General features: G+C 38.5%; 1 protein-coding gene across 1 annotated transcript in view; it reads left to right on the plus strand.

The window, feature by feature from the left end:
* The first annotated feature begins 1,242 nt into the window (after positions 1–1,242).
* The window catches only part of ENTPD1 (ectonucleoside triphosphate diphosphohydrolase 1), a 129,332-nt gene continuing 110,439 nt past the window's right edge, over positions 1,243–20,135 (plus strand). The window contains exon 1 of the mRNA XM_058697303.1: positions 1,243–1,265. The gene's annotated coding sequence lies outside the window, so the exon portion shown is untranslated. The remainder of the gene's footprint in view (positions 1,266–20,135) is intronic.

The raw sequence follows: 20,135 nt of genomic DNA on the forward strand, positions 1-20,135 counted from the left end.
GGCCGCGCCCCGCCTCCGTCGCTTGGTAACGGCCAAACTCTCGGAGGAGCCCTTGCCCCTTCTCTCCGCTAGGTGACAGTAGAAGGTCAGCGGAAAGACAGGTGGCTCGGAGTGTGGCGCCGGCGTCGCGGCCCACAGGACTGGGCCTTCCTCGATAGAGGGAAACCCTAGAGGCTGGGACGAGAATTGTACATCTCTTCCACCCGGGGTTCTGAAGGTGAGAAACTCTAAGGAAAAATAATGATCTCAGGGAAGAAAATACACTGAAGTTCATATATACCTTAAAAAAAAGTCACCTCTAAATATTGTATTTTTTGGAAACAGAAAGATTCGGCTTCTTAAATTTTAACATTGAGAAATATTAAAAAAGTTAAACCTCAATAAATGTTGTAATCGTTACCTGTGGACTGTGTAGCTGTTATTAGAAAAAATGAAGAAGGGGGTGAGAAATGGGGTGGGAAAAAATGTGAGAAGCGAGGGAGAGAAAGAGTAAGGAAAGGAGAGACAGATTTTCTAGAAGAAGCAGGGGTGGAAATAGCCAAAGGAGAGAGAAGAAAAATTAGTTTTTGCTATTATAGTCGCCACTTTTTGTAGCCCTTGGGAAAGTTTTGGTCTTTCCCAGGAGTGGCAGTGTTTTCTTCTCATTCTCTGAAACACCATCTGATAGAACGTTCTGCAATGTTGGAAATCTTCTCTATCTGCATGTTCAGTGCTATATATGTGGCTATATATATTCAGGCTATATGTGGCTACTTTGACTTAGGAGCTGAATTTTAAAATTTTCATTAATTCAAAGTTAAGTAACTACATGTGATTAGCAGCTACCATTTGGACAGTGCAACTCTGGATGATCAAAATCTTGCTCCAGCTAAGACCCAATGTTTTCCTCAGTCTGCACAGGTCTGACATCTGTATTATTTCAGGTGCTTATTTTGGAAGTAGAAACTGAGATCTGGTAGGAGTTACTTAAAATCTGGTATACTTACCTAACCTCTAGCCACTACCTCCTTTTCCAGGTGAAAAACATAGGCAGATAAATTTTAGGATCCCTGACCTTTCTCACATTCTCTGACAAGGTATTGATATTCTAATGTTTTGAAGTCAGTAGCTAAATGTGTGTCTGTGGTACAAATGTTCTCAAATGTATTTTTATTTAGTTATTTACTTAGTTTTTATTGAAGTGTGGTTAACATAAATGTTACATTGGTTTCAGGTGTACCACATATTAATTCAACAATTCTATACATTATCCTGTGCTCACAATGGTAAGTGTAATCACCGTCTGTCACCCAACAACATTACGATATTACTGATATACCCTATGCTGTACTTTTCATCTCTGTGACTTATTTATTTTATAGCTGTAAGTCAAATATATTTTCATGTGATTGTGTGATGGACTGCTAGAAGAAACATGCATATTTGTGTTTGGGCATAAAGCATTTATCTACCTTATTAGTAATTTCTGGATGAAAGGGCAAAGTTTAGATCATTCAAATTATATGTATTTACTAGAACATAACCACAAACCAGGGGGTTTTGTCTCTTTTGTTCACTGATATATCCCAGGCCTAGAATGGCACCTAGGACATGTTAGATGTGCATTAAATATTTTTCTTTTCTTTTTTTTAATGTTTATTTATTTTAGAGAGAGAGAGAAAGACAGAACATGAGCAGGGGAGGGGCAGCAAGAGGGGGAGACACACAGAATCCGAAGCAGACTCCAGGCTCTGAGCTGTCAGCACAGAGCCTGATATGGGGCTTGAACCCATCAACTGTGAGATCGTGGCCTGAGCTAAAGTCGGACACTTAACCGACTGAGGCACCCTAGCGCCCCTAAGGTTTATTTATTTTTGAGAGAGGGAGAGAGAGAATGCAAGCTGGGGAGGACCAGTGAGAGGGAGACAGAGGATCCAAAGCAGGCTCTGTGCTGACAGCAGACAGCCTGATGTGTAGCTCAAACCCACAAACCATGAGATCATGACCTGAGCTGAAGTCGGACGCTTAACTGACTGAGCCACCCAGGTACTCCTAAATATTTTTTAAAAGAGTGTTTTGTTGAACTCTTTAGATTTAGCTTTGAATATTTAGAGTTTATATTATTTTGGGATTGCATGTGTTTATATAAAATTTCTATTGTACAACCAATTGGAGATTATTTTAGATTTACAAATTTGGAATTTACACTGTAACATCAATGGTAAATCAGTGATAAATTATTCCTGAATTTATTAGTATTGGCAGAAGAGTCTGTTGATTGAGTAATTTTAGGGTGGAGTACAGAGAAATAACATCTCAGGATCTTTCTTTTTTTTTTTTTTTTCACCTCAGGATCTGAGTTGCTCTTTCTTATTTTTAATTTTAGCACTTAACAAAGTTTTTAAAATAGCTATTTTTTAAAAATACTGTTTTTTGTTATAGTTGAGCAAAAATATTATTTGTGTTATTACTGTTATATGTTAGTAGGAATCTGTAATACAGAACTCTCAATTCTTTTGAGATCTAGTATTAATATCTAAAAGGTAATTTTCATGAAGGAAAATGAAATTTATTCACACGTGTCATGCAGATGCCAGTTTTAGCATGGAGACCATGCTAAATTGAAATAGCTTAATATGACATCACTTCAGAACCAAAGATTTCCACATTAGATCATATGATACTAGCAGCTGTCTGTGTTTGGTATTAAAAGAGTTCAATATGTGCTTAAAAATTTAGCTGAGATTGAATCAAGATGGCCAACTGAGAGCAAGTTCTTGCCTCTCCCAACTCCTCCCTTCTTTCCCAAGTCTAAGAATTACAAACAAGTTACATGGGTTCACAAACTCATGTGTATCCATGCACATACTTTGACATTGAAAAACATGAAGGAGTGCTATCAATGGACCAGACATTGTGAGAATCCTTGAAAAAATAGGAAACAGATGGGATTGGACTGAAGGTAGACAGACAAAAGTTGCATAACATAGGCTTAATGCAGAAATGCAGATGGCTTTGGGGGATATTCTATGTACAGAGAAAAAAAAAACTATTGGTATCAGTAGGGTCCTTGAACAATGTGTGAGTTATTGATTGAGGTACGGCTATGGAAGAGACAGGTGGGGCAGCCTCTCAACCTTACTCCCACTCATACATGCAGTGGATGGCAAAAGGACTTGTTCCTAAAGGGAACAGGGACAGTCTATGTAGGTACTTTTGCTGAAAAGCTGTGATGGCTTTTGATATCTGGGAGGAAGAGGGAGGCCTCACATCTTAAAGACTGATACTAGCTCACCTTGTCAAGCTGCACATGCAACATTCCTCCACAAATCCTTGAGGCAGAATGCAAAGAGAAAATCTATAAATAATATGCATTAAAAGACACATTACCTTCAAAAGAGAATAATAAGACACACGTCACTTTTTACAGAAATGTGGAAAGCTATAAAAAGTTAAATAATGTCTTAGAAGGAGCTAACCTAGTATTCTATACCCAGCAAAATATCCTTCAGACATGAAGTTAAGATAAAAATGTGTTTAGAAAACAAACATTGAGAAAGATCTCCACCAACAAACCCACACAAAAAATTGCTAAAGGGAATTGTTCAGGCTAAAGGAAAAATGATCCCAGATGGAAGCACAGATGCAGGAATAAATTAAGAGCAAGGAAAAAGATAAACACAAGGTCAATATATAAAACTCAATTGTATTCCTATCTTACAAATATCATCTAAAATTGTTAGATGATAGAGTTTATAATAACAAAATTAAATACTTAGGAATAAATCTAAAATAGTGCAAGATCTCTGCATATCAAACTGTATACTATTTCTGAGAGGAATTAAAGGAGAGCTATACCAAATTGATGGCTAGGAAGACTTACTAATGCAAACATGTCAGTTCTTCCCAAATTGATGTGTAGATTCATTTCAGTCCCAGTAAAAATCCCAGCCTTTTTTGGGTAGGAATTGACTGGCTGATTTCAAATGTCATGTATAATTGCAAAAGGCCAAGAATAGACAAGAGAATTTTGAAGAACAAAGTTGGAAGGCCTACTCCTACTATGTATTACCTCTTATTATTAAGATAAATAATGTTTAGAACAAAATGGCATAGCTTTGGCTATAAGATAGACAAATAGACCAATGGAAAAGAATGGAGTCCAGAAACGGACCTACACATATGTGGTCACTTGATCTGTGACAAAAATGGTACTATAGTGCAGTGAGGAAAGGGTGATCATGTCAATATGTTGTATTGGGTCAATTGGATAGTCATAAGACAACAGTGTATCTTAACTAGCTATACATACCCAAACATTAATTTCACATAGACTGTAGACAGTTAACAATAAAGTTAATAAAAGGTAACACTGAAGAATATTCTCATGATCATAGGGTAGACAAATATTAAACTGGACAAAAAAATAACTGATCATAAAGAAAAAGATTGATTAAATTGTATCTTATTAAAATTGAGAACTTCTCTTAATGAAAAGACATCATTAAGAAAGCAAAAAGGCAAGATTCTAAATTTGTTCCCTTTAAAAATATTAGCTATGAACATGTGTTGAATCATTTTCATCAATTTGTACTTTAATTTTGGGAAAAGTGTAGATTCACATGAAGTTGTAGGACATAATACAGAGAGATCCTGTGTACTCTCTAAAGGTAACACCTTGCAAGATTACAGTACACATCATCAGAATATTAGTATTGGTATAATCCACTCATCTTCACTTTTTCCCAGTTTTACTTTTAAGCCTATATGTGTGTCGCAATTTTATTACGCATGTGGTCTCATGTTTCCAACACCACAGAGCAGTTCCGTCAGCACAAGGATCCCTCCCATTGTCCTTTCATAAACATTCCGTCTCCTCCCCTCCCACTTCCTCTCCTCAGGATCCTTTTTTTTAACCATTATTAATTTTTATAATAATCATGATTAAAATAACTATAATTTGAACAGCAGTTCACAGCATTGATCCAAGTAAATCAAATAAATAGTATCCACATTTCTAATAGAAAGTAAAAGTTTGGTAGCTCTGGAGGAACTAATTTCCTTGCTTACTAAGAGATTAATAAACAATGCAAACATTATAGAGGAAAGAAATATGTTTTCACTTTGAAATCTTTAAAAAAAAAAACGTTTCTTTAGTTTGTATTAATTGCAAGCACTGTGCTAATTAGACACTGATTACCATTCCTAAATGAAACTCATTTGTGATAACCATCTTTTTCTTTACATTAAAGAAACAGAATTACATGCTATCTTTTTCTTCATATTAAAAGAAAAAGGTCGTGATCTCATGACTTAACATTTTGAGAAATACCACCAAAAAGACAATACTAATTTAGTAAGTCCCATCAGTCGAGTGCCTGCTTGCCTACACTCCCACCAACCCTGAATCCTTAATAATTTTGTCACTCAGACAAAATTTATCTTTCTTTTCTTTGATTATTGATGAGGAGGAACATCTTTTCATATGCTTACTGGCCATTTGCATTTCTTGTTGGGATTTGCATTTGCCTCTTTTTCTTTTTTTAATGACGAAAGTATAAATACTACCATCTCATTGTACAAAACTTAAATGATCCACAAGTATAAGAGTAAAGAGTGACACTTTTCTCCATTGCATCCCGTCATGTCCCATTGCCCACAGTTTTGTGGCAAAACTACATCCATGTAGTCCCCTTCCAGACATCTCCATATGAATATACATATAATACAAATTCTATTTTTAAATAAATCGGATCATATATGTGTACTGTTCCACAACTTGCTTTTCTTTTTTTGTCTCAAAAATAGATCCTGAGATCTTTAAATTTCTTTAATGGTTGAATAGGATTCAATACTACAAAAACCCCATTATTTAATTATTCCTTTATTTTTTCTCTTGCTATTACGTTGCCAAAGCAAATATCTTTTTCATATATTTGTGTGCATGTGTGTGAATTTCTTTGGATGGAGTTGTATAAGGTAGATTGTTGGGTCAAAGGATGTGCTTTCTGATAGCCTTCCCAAAGGTCTGTATAACTTACTACTTCCACCAAATGTGTGGAAAGTTCTCATTTTCCCATATAGCCTTACCTACACTTGATAACTTTTATCTGATGGGCAAAAAAGAATAAAAGAATTATTTTGCATTTCCCTGGTTAATGGTGAGGTTGAAGTTATTTTCATGTTTATTGGCCGTATAGTTTTATCATTAATTGTTTCTTCATATCCTTTACCTGTGAAAGCTTTTCCATTGGGTTATGTGTGGATATATGCTGTTTTTTGTTGAGCATCTCCTTCCCCATCCCCTGGTAACAATTCTTATTTATTGTGGGGAACCCATTTCCCGTGGCTTAGATGATGAGTACGTGACCAGGTCTGGCCTTCCAGAGTCCTGCAGCTCCTTAGCTACAGTGATTAAAGAACGGGCATGTGACTCAAGGTAGGCTAAAAAGAACTCTCAACAGAACTTGTGCTGGGACTGTTGAAAGAAGTCTCTGCAGAGATCCCATGAACTAAGGACTATGGAAGCCTGAATTTGTACCACGTGGAGAGAGTCTGAGGAGAAACCAGAGGCTAGCAGTAATGAACAAGGATTAAGTTCTGTTGTCATTTTTCTGGAGGCCCTAGATCCCACTGGGCCAAAAACCTGCCCTGCTTCTGAACTTTAAAGTTTTGTGAGCAAATAAAGTCCCTTAAGATTATTGAATTTTTCTGTCCAGATTAACATAGCTTATTTGTACTTTCTTATTGATTTCTAGAAAAGCTTGTGATTTAAAATTCTAGACTTATACTTTACACATTGTATAGGTTTTTAAAAAAATGTTTATTTATTTTTGAGAGAGAGACAGAGAGACAGAGAGCACAAGCAGGGGGGGGGGGGGGCAGAGAGAGAGAGAGGGACCAGAATCCGAAGCAGATTCCAGGCTCTGAGCTGTCAGCACAGAGCCCGACATGGGGCTCAAACTCACAAAGTGTGAGATCATGACCTGAGCTGAAGTTGGCCACTTAACCAACTTAGCCACCTGGGTGCCCCTACACAGTGTATAGGTTAATAAAATTAGCATGGCCTTCCAAAAAAAACCAAAAAAGGGCACCAGGTATTTAAATCATAACATATTTTAGTGGCTTACCTATACTTACATACTAATTGAAACTCTCAAAGACCAATTCACGTGACTATTTTAAATATATTAGTAAATATTTAAACTAGAATTTCTATTTGAAAATAAACTAGAAATTAAACAAGCATTTAAACTAGAATTAAACTAAAATCTCTGTTCTAGCATCTACTGATTATCTTTTTTCATTCAGTTTGTGGTCTTTTTGGTTATTGGCATGATGAATGATTTTTGGTCAAAACCTGGACATTTTTTAATGTTTATTTATTTACCTGGAGAGGGAGAGAGTGCATGTGCAGGGGAGGCGCCGAGAGAGAGGGAGGGAGAGAATCCCAAGCAAGTTCTGCACTGTCAACACAGAGCCCAACATGGGGCTTCATTTCATGAACTGAGAGATCATGACCTGAGCTAAAATCAAGAGTTAGATGCTTAACCGATGGAGTCACCCGGGCACCCCCAAACCTGGATATTTTGGGTGTTTATAAGACTGTCTTATTTAAACCTTCTGTTTTAGCTAGTTCACTCTGACACTGATCTGGCAGTGGAAGTGGGGCTCTGCCCCATTATTGACAAATGACAATAGAAATCTGGTTCCTCACTTGGCTTCCGTTAACACTGGAGGGGGTGAGGGAACAGCATTGCTTGCTATTTCTGGCGTGGTGGTGGGTCAGAGCTAGCTTCCTCCAAATTTGGGATATATAAAGCAAAAAGAAAACTCAGGGAGTTCACCACTATGTCATTTCTAGGGACTCAGGGTCCCTAGCCAGTCTGCCTTCTTCCCTCCACCTTTTAGAGTTTTCTTCCTCATATACATATAATGTCCAGGGTTTTTAGTTGTACTTACTGACAGGAATATGGTAAAATATATCTATCTTCTCTAAAGTACGGGTATAACTTATTATAGAAAGGAATTGCCAGCTCCTTCATGCTGTTGTAACTAGAAGGCCCTCTTTCTTCTTTTGTTTCTGAAATTGTTTTTCCTTCTCTCTACTTTTATATTTTCTATCACTGGTTTAATTAATAATCATTCCCAATGATATAAGTTAAAAAAATGTAACTCTATTCAAAGCATTCAAGTTATCTGTCGGTGTGTAACAAACCATCCCCAAATCGGACGGTACAAAATTACAACTATTTTATATTGTTATGGATTCTCTGGGTCAGGAATTTGAACAGGGTACAGCAGAAATGGCTTTTCTCTGCTTCATGATGTCTGGAGTCTGAGCTGGCATGACTCAGATAGTTGGGGGAGACTTTCATGATGGGAGTGCAGAATCATCTGTAGGTTTCTTCACTCACTTGTCTGGTATTTGGGATGGGAATATTTGAAAGCTTGGCTTAGTTGGGACTATTAACAGCAATGCCTGCATGTGGTCTATTTTTTTTTTAATGTTTATTACTTTTTGAGGGAGAGACAGAGCGTGAGCCGGGGAAGGGCCAAGAGAGAGGGAGACACAGCATCTGAAGCAGGCTCCATGCTGTCAACACAGAGCCCCGGCACAGGACTTGAATTCGTGAACCATGAGATCATGACGCTTAACTAGCTGTGCCACCCAGGCACCCCATGCATGTGGTCTATTCTTATGGCTTACACTTCCTCCCAGTATGGCAGCCCCAGGATAGTTGGACTTTTTAAATGGAGACTCAGGGCTTCAGGAATGACTGTTCTGGTGAGCAAGGCAGAAGCTGCAGAACCTAGTCCGAATTCACCTCAAAAGCCATATAGTGTAGGGGCGCCTGGGTGGCGCAGTCGGTTAAGCGTCCGACTTCAGCCAGGTCACGATCTCACGGCCCGTGAGTTCGAGCCCCGTATCAGGCTCTGGGCTGATGGCTCAGAGCCTGGAGCCTGTTTCCGATTCTGTGTCTCCCTCTCTCTCTGTCCCTCCCCCGTTCATGCTCTGTCTCTCTCTGTCCCAAAAATAAATAATAAAACGTTGAAAAAAAAAAAAGCCATATAGTGTCCCTTTCACTGTACTCTGTTGGTTGAAGCAGTTATAAGCCCATCCAGAGGGTATATGAACCCCCTACCTCTGTATGGGAGGTGTGTCAAAAACTTTGAGTCCAATTTTTACAATTGCCACAAAAAGGATATGAAACTTAAATATCTTGTTATACAAAGCATATATATTTAAGAAAATGTAAACATTTTTTAAATTCAGTGTCTTAAAAAATTATTTTTCTTCTAATATATTAAATATTATTTGCAGGGCACCTGGGTGGCTCAGTCAGTTAAGCGTCTGACTCTTGTTTTTGACTTAGGTCATCATCTCATGGTTTGTGGGTTCAAGCCCCGTGTCCGGCTCCCCGCTGACAATGCAGAACCTGTTTGGGGTTCTCTTTCTCTCCCTCTCTGTCTGCCTGTCCCCTGCTTGTGCATGCTCTTTCTCTCTCAAAATAAATAAATTAATTAAAAAGTTTAAAAACATTAAAAAATTAGTTGCTAAATTTAAAGGCAAGGCGAAAAATAATAATGAATATCAAATTTTAATTTTATTTAAATGTAAGTTTTATTTAAATGTAAATGTAACTCTAAGTCAGTTTTTATTTTTATTTTTTATTAAAAAAAATTTTTTTTAACGTTTTTATTTATTTTTGAGACAGAGAGAGACAGCATGAACGGGGGAGGGGCAGAGAGAGAGGGAGACAGAATCGGAAACAGGCTCCAGGCTCTGAGCCATCAGCGCAGAGCCCGACGCGGGGCTCGAACTCACGGACCGCGAGATCGTGACCTGGGCTGAAGTCGGATGCTTAACCGACTGAGCCACCCAGGCGCCCCTGTAAGTCAGTTTTTAAAAAGTTAATTAAGTCTTGCTAAATATTTCTGTAAGCCTGAAACTATTTTTTTTTTTTAATTTTTTTTTTCAACGTTTTTTATTTATTTTTGGGACAGAGAGAGACAGAGCATGAACGGAGAAGGGGCAGAGAGAGAGGGAGACACACAGAATTGGAAACAGGCTCCAGGCTCCGAGCCATCAGCCCAGAGCCTGACGCGGGGCTCGAACTCACGGACCGCGAGATCGTGACCTGGCTGAAGTCGGACGCTTAACCGACTGCGCCACCCAGGCGCCCCTCCTGAAACTATTTATAATTGTAGTTGTCAATGAGAAGAATAAGTATTGTGTCTCATATATGTTATATCTAGACTTATATGCATACAAATTTAGGGTATAATTATCAAGTATTTATGTTATATAATATTTAATTCTTCAGCTGCCTGTACAACTGTTATAAAAGCTGTACTAAATTATGAATGGTGGATATGAAGAGTTCGAGAAAATGAACACTTTGCTCTATTGGCAAATATTTCATTATTCAAAAACTGTATTGCAGTCATGGTATTTGAGAGGAAAGAATTATAATCTATTTTCCCTAATTATTTTCCAGCTCAAATCCTCCCCACACTCTGAAATAATGCCCATTTCTTCTTCTTTTGTTTTTAAATGTTTATAAGTTTATTCATTTTTGAGAGAGAGAGAGAGAGAGCATGAACGGAGGAGGGTCAGAGAGACAGGGAGACACAGAATCTGAAGCAGGCTCCAGGCTCCAAGCTGTCAGCACAGAACCCGATGTGGGGCTCAAACCCACAAATTGTGAGATCATGACCTGGGCAGAAGTCAGATGCTTAACCTACTGAGCCATCCAGGTGCCCCAACAATGCCCATTTCTGATATCAGCAGTGCCTCAGTCTTCAATTCTTCATTTGGATACGGTCATCTTTTCTTTCATGGACACAGGAGAAGGTATATGGCAGAGTGTTTTTCTGGAGCCTGAATTGTGTGAAGCACAGCAGCAAATGTAGAACATTGTGAGTTGCCCAGTGCCATCACTGAGCCCCTGGTCCTGAGTGACAGAAGTGACCATGTAATTTTCACTAAATTCATCATTTGGGGTTTCTGGTTTATGGGTCCCTGTAGGATGCAGGACTAGGGCAGGGGCCCCTTGCCTGGGCTTGAAGGTGGTGCCACTTCTCTGGGAGCATGAACTTTTAAATTTTGTCTGTCTGTCTGGTCACTCTCACTGCTAGCTCTAGTTCAGAGTTTATAATCTGGGAAGCTTTCAAGAACATAATATTCCTTCGATAGTGTTTCCACAGTAAATTATGACCATGTTAAGGTTCAAAAGTTGATGGAATGTCAGTTTGTTCCCTGGAGTGGTTGGTCCAAGGAGTCCAGTCAAATGGTGGGATTTGTTTGGACAAAATGTGGAGCTTCAACATCTGGTGATGTGATCACACTTGGTACTCCCAAAGTTTCCTGACTTTTAGATTTGAGTTATAGTTTTGGTACATTGAATTTTCTTATTTATTTGAGGGGGAAAGGATTCATTTAACCAAGAGAAACTCTTAATCAGTGAGCCTTGACAACCTCCAAAAGGTGAGGCCTCCATTTAAATTTACTTTCTAGAAATTTCTTCTCTATATCTGAGAATTATAGTAAGAATTCAGTCTAGAGATGACTCAAGATCTTTGCCTCCTATTTGCAAGTTGTCTAGGAATTTCCTCTGGATAACCTGTATGCAATTCATACTTCATAATGATAAAGATTTATTTTAATTAATACCCATTTCTTTGTTGAAAGATTTCCTTACTAGTTAATCATCCATAAGAAAGACTCAGAATGTGTTATGGGGACAGTGTAATCTCTGTAACCCCTCTCTCACCATTTATCGGTCAGATCAATATTTATATTCATATCAATATTTATAATTCATTTAAGCACAGGCATTTCCTTCTATTTTAAACCTAGAATCTGTTGTTACTTTTCTCATGACTGTTTACAACTAATTGTGGAATAAAATAACTTGTCCACTCACAGTTAAGGAAATCTAAGATATTAGCAGGCAGGTAGTAGACATATTTTTATTTTGACTGGGGCTCTCATAGGAAAAAACTCTAAAGTCTTGATCTATAAGGGAAGCAATCTTAGAGTTCTTTCTAAGTCAGTCTGAATGTACATAAACTTTGTTTAAACCAAAAGCCTGACTTATGGCCCACCAAGCATACATTATACACCTGCTTTGTAAATGAGTAGCCTAAAGGAAAACCATCTTGTCCTTAAGATATGGATCAACACTCTTAAAAAAAATTGTTAAAAAAAAAAAAAGATATGGATCAACACTCCTACCTGCTGCATTCCTTGATGTTAAAACTTGTGATCCCCGCCTGTATGTTTATCTATAATCTTTTGAGATTTTAAAAGATGTAAAAAAGGACATAACCCTGCAAAAACTGTTCATTCTCTTGAGCACTTTCTTTCCTGTGACGAGTGTGTTCCCTGGGCAGCTGTCCTAACTTGAATAAAACTCTCTCTTTTTTTTATTTCAGAGATTCTAAAAGGTTTGTTCTTGTTCATTTTGTATTGACTGCAGCACCCTAAAATTAACATCAAAATAACATTATCTATCTATTTGATTACCCCCAGCAGTCTGATGCCAAAACCCAAATGAATTTAAAATTTCCATATTTGGAGTGACAGTTGTATAAATATCAGAGAAGTCACATAAACATTCTGTGTAAATTAGATTATTTGAGTATTCATTCCATCCCCCCCCCAATTTTTTTTAATGCTAATGTAAGTTTTTGTTTAGGTATTACAAACTGGAGCAATCTTTAACAAGTTTAGGAATATAAAAATAAAAATAGTAGCTTATTAAGGCTATCTAACCACTGAATATATTTAATTTTATTTGAATTCTCAATTCTTTCCCAGTATTTCTCTTTCTCTCTCTCTTTCTCTCTCTTTAAACACGTATTAGATGTTCTAGCATTTTAAATAGGAGTTCCTACCAATTAATATTTCAGATAAACACAAATATGGACAATGAAAATTACCTACATGGAAAATGGCTTGTCATATTCTAGAGAGTTTTAAAAATTAGTTCCTTTAGCCTTACTGGGAGGTGGATCTATGCAAAAACTTTCTTTCCTTGAGTAGTGAGTCCTGAGCTGTTAGGCTTCTTACCAAAGTTCAGGAGGGCAACATCTATTTTCTCAAGATGGTGTGATAATGGGGTATTATAATGTTCCTGGTGTGAAGCAAAGAGATAACAGCCAGAAGCCTAATTAAAAAGAGTTGACTTGCTTTAAGGAAAAGGGCAAAACCTTTTCCTTCCCTCTACTTTTAAATCTTCTGGCTCCCACCCACACGAAGACTTAAAACAATAGAGCCAACAGTAAGAATGACACCTTTATGTTAACTCTTATGAAATATCTCCTTTTTGTTTTCTTAATGAAACATTTGTCTCCATCTTCCTCTGCCTTCTTCCTGTGGGTAACAGCTGACAAATGCTTGTTTTCCCAGTGGTGGTACATTAAAAACAAACAAACAAACAAACAAACAAAAAAATCCCATCTCTTCTCCCTTAAAGTTCCTTTTGTTAAAAACTTTAAGCCAGCCAAATGAGGGACTACACTGTTACACTGTTTGGGATCTTAAGGCAGGAAAGTTTGATAGCCCTAAAGGAAATATTGTGTTTTGTTTCAAGATTTTTTCTGGGTTGGTGATATCTTAATTCCTGATTTGTAACAAGGCAGAAACTCTGAAATCCCCATTTAGGAACAATAATTATGATTTCATTAATTCATTAATTTCTTGGATTTGATGATTTCACATAGAAGATGCTCTGTCTAAACTTAACAGAAAAAGTCATGGGGGAGGGGAAAAATAGCTACAAACAGAGAGGGAGGGAGGCAAACCATAAGAGACTCTTAAATACAGACAACAAACTGAGGGTTGATTGGAGCGGGGCTCGGAGGAGAGGAGAAAATGGGTGATGGGCATTGAGGAGGGCACTTGCTGGGATGAGCACTGGGTGTTGTACGTAAGTGATGAATCACGGGTATCTACTCCCAAAACCAAGAGCACACTGTATACACTGTATGTTAGCCAACTTGACAATAAATTATATTTTAAAAAAAAGAAGATGTTCTGCCTAGCACTCCTTACTATAATCGAATGGTATTTTGTCATTAGGCCTATTTTCTACGTTACAAGGGAAGTGAAAAGAGAAAGGACAAAGAATTGTGATCTTGGGCATAATTACTGGATCATCAGAAATGTTGAATCACATAAAGATAAAAGAGGAAGTGGTTAAAAGAGTAAAGCACACTGTCAAAAACAAAAGGAAATAACTACTGAAAAGAAATGACTGTTAGATACTGATATGCAATTAATTGAATGTAGTTTTTTTTGGTGAGAGATTAGTGGTAAGAAAATAATTGTATGAAAACACTATTAGTTATTTATGCCCTGTTTCATTTAAAAAAATGATGGTGATGGATATTTGTGTGAATGTCTTCCTAGTAGAAAAAAACACAGTGTAACACAATAGTGGCCTTTCCTTCCTGAGTGTGTTTAGAAGTGACGTTGCTTGTCATCTGTCTGGTACAGGGAGGGTATACTAACACTTCACATTTGTTTTATTTTTTTATTTTTTTAAATGTTTGTTTATTTTTGAGAAAGAGAGACAGACAGAGCATGAGGGGGAGAGGGACAGAGAGAGAGAGAGGGAGACACAGATTCCGAAGCAGGATCCAGGCTCTGAGCTGTGAGCACAGAACCCAATGCGGGGCTTGAACTCACAAACCGTGAGATTATGACCTGAGCCGAAGTCGGACATCTAACCAGCTGAGCCACCCACGTGCCCCTAACACCTCACATTTGTAATTACAGAGCATTTCACATTCTTTGAATTTTTACAATAACTTCATTAGATTGATGCCTTAACAAGGAAACAGCCTGAACTAAGTGACTTGTTCAAAGGGGCATCGTTCCTAATTATTAGAGCCAGAACTAGAACTTAAATCTCTTCTCAGGTAGTGCTTGAACTCATTTCTGCTGCTTGAACTCACAGATAAGTTTACCAAGGTCCTTTCCAGTCACAAGGTCTTTTCTTTGGTTTTAATAAATATACAAATGTATCACATTATGTTTATAGTCAGACAGTGCTTTTATAGTCACATAGTGTAATATTTTAAAGTCAAACGTGCTTTTAAATATAGGAATTTGGAAACAGTGGAAGGCAGATGTGCTGGGCACTCTTGGCTCTACAGATCTGCTGTTCTCCTCCACCCTGCTCTGTGTCCTGAGAGTGAACTGCATCCCTGGGCTTCTGGTTAGGTTCAGCAGGAGATGGGAGGGTGGGGAGAACAAGGTTGGGTATTTATTCCTCAGCTTCTTTCCCTGCTGGGCCAGATTGGCATTAGCTATCCTCTTTAACTGAAGGTGTAGCCGACCCTGTGGGGCCCCCACCCATGTACCCTCTGTCCTCACCACTCTTTATACATGGTGGTGGCTATTTCCTGTGTAAACACCTGCCACTTTCTGCCTGAGACCTTTTTCTGGCCATGGAAGCATGCACAGCCCATGTACAGCCCAGTGCAGTTCAGTGGTGCTGGACAGTTGATACCCCAGGGAGCAACTCTTAACCAATGATATGTGGGAATTGGTGAATAAACATTGCAGCCTCCTCTCCCCTAGTTGGGAAAACTCTGGGCTGTGGTCTTTACCATCTCCCAGGGGTTCCTATCAAGACTGAGCCCCAATTGCACTCAGTGGTGATCTACTAATCCATTCACCTGGTATTGGCCTCCTTTCCTGTCCTGTCTCACTTGCCCATCTCCTTCCAGTACCTCCTGGGATTGCCTCCTAAATAAACTACTTGTGGTGGAATCTTAGCTTCAAGGTCAGGTTCAGGGTGACTTTAACCCAATATAGAAGACATGGTTCTTGTCAGGCAGCCGTCTCTTACAGCCACAGCTTACTCTGTGGGTTCCAAGAACCTCTTCCTTCCTCTCCTTGACCTTCAGACCAGATTTAGTCATGGATACCCATTGTTGCTAGCCCCAAGGTGATTCACCACTCTATGTACACACAACTGCAAATCAGGCTGGGCACTGTAATCTTTATGCTGGGTGGCTAAACAATAGATTTTGTTTTAGTTAGGAAGAAAATTATAATAAGAAGAGGGAACATCTTACCCGTCTGCCACAGAGGCACACTTCAACTTCAAAAAATTTTTGAGACAGACTGTGAGATAATTAAAGATTTAAAACAACACTAATCAGGCCAGCAATGATTACAATGCAATGGCTACCACCATAATGTCAATTAAAGCATCAGGGTTATCTATAGGTTTCTCTTCAGGATGATTGCTGTTTGAGAAGATCTGGTTCTGCTCTGGCTCTTCTTCTTGGAGGCAGAGTTCTTTCAAAGTCTCTGCAGTGCCAATCTGATGATGTGCTAACCTAATACTCTTAGTTACAGCAAAGCTGCTCCCACACCCAGCAGCCTCATGTACTTAGTTTCACATGTCAGGCATTGCTGTGACAGTATTTATTCTCAATTGTAGCAAAATAAGTTTTTTTTACACATCAATAAAAATTTGGAGGGATTTGATTTCTTGAGAACATGGGGGAAAATCCCCATGTTACATATTTTAGAGGAATGAAATGAGTAATAAATAGTCCCTGCCCTCCAGAACTCCAAGTCTAGCAATGGAGGGTGGGGTGAAGACTGAAGGGAAATTTGGGGCGGGAAGAAATCATCACCAGTATAAGTGGTAGAATACTTTAAGATGTTAATTATTGTGGGTGCCCAGTCCTACCCTGGCTTGTTGAAGTTACACAAGATGCTCTGAAACATAGGGTAATGGGGAAGAAATAAAGGGGTACCCTTGAGGGCTAGGAAAGAACAGAAATTCTGGAGCACTGGGAAGGGAGGTTGGTGGGCCATAGGTAGTAGGGGCCCTTGCTTATTCCATGGTTGTGTCCTGGTTGTTAAGACCTCAGAAAGGGTCGCCTTATGGCACCTTAGGGAGGCTCCACTCTAAGTACCAGGGCTTCTAGCTGAGGCACAGCCCCTTTTCAGCCCTACCCCACTCATGGTTAACATTGGAACAGGTAGCCTGTCACATTTCAAGGTTGGGCAGTGAGAATAACAAGAGGTTAAGGTAGGTGAGAGATTAGAAGTCCTTCCACCATTTTCTTTTCATTTTTTAAAAAGTTTATTTATTTATTGGGAGAGAGAGAGGGAGGGAGAGAGAGAGAGACAGAGAGAAGAATGGGGCACAGGCAGAGAGAGAGAATCCCAAGTAGGCCCCATGCTGTCACCACAGAGCCCGACTAAGGGCTTGATCCCACGAGCCACGAGATCATGACCTGAGCTGAAATCAAGAGTCAGATGCTTAACTAACTGAGCCACCCAGGTGCCCCACCCTCCCCCATTTTCTGATGCATGCACTTCTGTCAAATTCTGGTATAAACCAGGAAGGTAAGGGAACCTTAGTAATGATTGTGATGGGCTTTCTTGCCAGCTCAGAGGGTGCTAATATTGGACTTAAATTTATATAAAGAAAATAAAGATAAGAAAAATGTTTGGATACCTAAATGTCATGGCTTAAGATTGAATCTGTTCCGTGCATACGTAAGACAAAAAGTAGAATATGACAAGGGTTCCACAGGAGGCCAAGCATTATAGCATAGTTACAATAAATCATGGCATATTTTTAGCTGTTTGTGAGGACTGCAGTCTCTCTCTCTCTCTCTTTTTTTTAAAGTTTATTCATTTTGAGAGAGAGAGAGCATATGCAGGAAGCAGAGAGAGAGAGGGAGAGAGAGAATCCCAAGCAGGTGCTGCACTGTCAGTGCAGAGCCCGACGCGGGGCTCAAACCCACCAAGGGTAAGATTATGACCTGAGCCAAAACCAAGAGTCAGACGCTTAACCAAGTGAATCATTCAGGCACCCCACTGCAGTCTCGTTTTCACAGTTTTGATTTTTTTTCCAGGCTAGTGCAGTTAAATAGAGGAGGGGGTATAATTATTTTCCTCACTGATTCTGTTCTAGCTTGCTCCATTTCATAACACAAAGTGTAGTAACAAATAATTGTACATGTGGTAAAAATTTATGTGTTAGTCAAGTATTGATGAAGTATTTTCTGGTAATTCCATCTACTTTCCCCTAATCGTTATGTATCATTTGAGAATATGCATCATATTCTGTAAAATCCATGTTATCCATCTTCTAGATTATAGAGGCAGAAAAAAACTGTTTAGTTTGCAAGGCATTATGGCACAGAGAGTGCACATCCCTTTGCTCCCCCATCTCCTCCTCCCACAGACACCTTTCTTAAGCGGCAGCTTTCTCTTTGTCATTCCAGAGGCTTCAGAGCAGAGACCTCTATGCAATTTCTGTTTTTCCTCAAGAAATTATGGCGAACAGTCGAGTGGGTAGGCTTAGAGACATTTTCTATATATAGTCTGTGTATCCTTGATTCTAAAACACTTGATAAAAACAGATTTGTAATGTTTTGAAATTCAGAATGTGTCTTGCAATCAATGTCAAAAGAAATCTGTCTGTTTCCAGGCAGAACTGTAAGTTTTGCTGTTTGTCATTGTGCACGAGCATGCCTAGTGTTGTGTGGAAGGTATCTTGCCATCTGCTTGCCAACTCAGATGAGTTATTTGTAACAGTACTTTACGCAGGTGAATTTTATTTGTACATTTTATTTTATTTAATTAAATAATTTTTATTTTTTACCATAGGTATTTGCATCTTTTTTCTTTTTATCTTTTCACTTATCTCCTACTTCCCACCCCCACCTCTGGCAACCACCAGTCTGTTCTCTGTATCTATGGGTTTGTTCTTGGTTTTGTTTTAGATTCCATATACACAGGAGGTCATACAGTATTTGTGTTTTGCTGTCTACCTTATTTCACTTCACGTAATGCCCTCGAGGTTCATCCATGTTGTTTGTTACAAATGGCAAGATATAATTCTCTTTTATGGCTGAATAATATTCCATTGTGTGTGTGTGTATGTATATATATGCACATCTTCTTTATCCATTCATCCACTGATGGAGATACTTAAGCTGGTTCCATATCAAGGCTATTGTAAATGGTGCTGCAATGAACATGGGGGTACAGATATCCTTTCGAGGGTATCCTTTTCATTTTCTTCAGATAGATAGAAGTGGAATTGCTGGATCATATGGTAGGTTTATTTTTTTAATGTTTTTTTTTATTTATTTTGAGAGCGAGAGAGAGAGAGAGAGAGCGAGCAGGGGAGGGGCAGAGAGAGAGGGAGAGAGAGAATCTAGAGCAGACTCTGCACTGACAGACCCTGACACAGGGCCTGAACTCACAAACTAGGAGATCATGACCCGAACCAAAATCAAAAGTCAGACGTTTAACTGACTGAGCCACCCAGGCACCCCAGTAGTTCGGTTTTTAATTTCTTGAGTAATTTCCATACTGTTTTCCATAGTGGCTGTACCAATTTACATTCCTACCAACAGCGTGAACAAGGGTTCCCTTTTCTCCACACCTTTTCCAACACTGGCCATTTCTTATGTTTTTGATGGTAGCCATTCTAACAGGCATGAGGTGATGTCGCACTGTGATTTTGATTTGCATTTCCCTGGTGATTAAAAGATGCATTTTTCATGTACATGTTGTCCATTTCTATATCTTCTTTGGAAAAATGTCTCTTCAGATCTTTTGCCATTTTAAAATCACATTGGGTTTTTCTTCTTCTTCTTCTTTTTTTTTTTTTTTTTTTTTGCTATTGAGTTGTATGAGTTCTTTATATATTTTGGATATTAGTGCCTTATCAGATATGTGATTTGCAAATATTTTCTCTTATTTGGTAGGTTGCCTTTTCATTTCATTGATGGTTTCCTTTACTGCACAGAAGATTTTTGGTTTGATGGTGTGCCGCTTGTTTATTTTTGTTTTTGTTGCCTTTGCTTTTGGTGGCACATTCAAAAAATCATCACCAAGGCCAATGTCAAGGAGCTTATTGCCTATGTTTTCTTCTAGGAGTTTTATGGTTTCAAGTCTTATATTCAAGTTTTTCATCCAAGTTGAGTTAATTTTTGTGTATGGTATAAGATAGTGGTTGAGTTTCACTCTTTTACATGTGGCTGTCCAGTTTTACTAGCAATTTCAGGTGAATTTTAATTTAATTCTAGACTCCCATTTGACTTTTAAAGATTATAATTCAGCAAACCTAAACTCTGTTTTTTAATGTGGAAGATTG

The sequence above is a fragment of the Neofelis nebulosa genome, chromosome 13 (assembly GCF_028018385.1).
Source record: "Neofelis nebulosa isolate mNeoNeb1 chromosome 13, mNeoNeb1.pri, whole genome shotgun sequence".
Classification (NCBI taxonomy): domain Eukaryota; kingdom Metazoa; phylum Chordata; class Mammalia; order Carnivora; family Felidae; genus Neofelis; species Neofelis nebulosa.